Below are 499 nucleotides of genomic sequence, written 5' to 3'. Positions count from 1 at the left end.
AACAGAGCTAGCCGGATAGAAATACCCCAACATCGCCCTTAACTTCCTCTCTCAACCCCCTCCTCACATACAAATATTTCGTGTTCCATGCACACAAATCTCCCCTAATAGTCAAAGTTTCACACTGAAGGCAAAGTCAGCTCATGTCTCGGCAAGTAAGCACCAGTTAGCGTGCGTCTCCACACCGCACAGGCTGCGTCCGTTCCCACAACACGAACAGAAAAAAATACCCCATGAAAATACTAAATTATATTAGGCCTGGGTGGGTGACGACAGCGCACGTGGTCCCCGTAAATTAGATAAGTCCTCCACCAAACGAACGAGGTAGATAAGTGGTAAGTGGTTGTCAGTGATGGTTCCTTCTCTTAGTGAACGAAGGAAAAAGTGGTAAGTGGTTGTTAGCGATAGTTACGTTTATTAGCGAACGAGGGAAACAAGCGGTAACTGCTTCCTTCTATTAGCGAGCGAGGAGCCTCATTGGTGACTGGAATGACCACTA

General features: G+C 46.9%; 1 protein-coding gene across 2 annotated transcripts in view; it reads left to right on the top strand.

Annotated features, from left to right (window-relative positions):
• Positions 1-499, top strand: part of LOC119592118 — a 10642-nt gene that overhangs the window by 4197 nt on the left and 5946 nt on the right. The gene's annotated exons all lie outside the window — the stretch shown is intronic.

The sequence above is a fragment of the Penaeus monodon genome, chromosome 29 (genome assembly GCF_015228065.2).
Source record: "Penaeus monodon isolate SGIC_2016 chromosome 29, NSTDA_Pmon_1, whole genome shotgun sequence".
In the NCBI taxonomy this organism is placed as follows: domain Eukaryota; kingdom Metazoa; phylum Arthropoda; class Malacostraca; order Decapoda; family Penaeidae; genus Penaeus; species Penaeus monodon.
The sequence above is the reverse complement of the archived record's forward strand: the minus strand, read 5'-3'. Positions and strand labels throughout refer to the sequence as shown.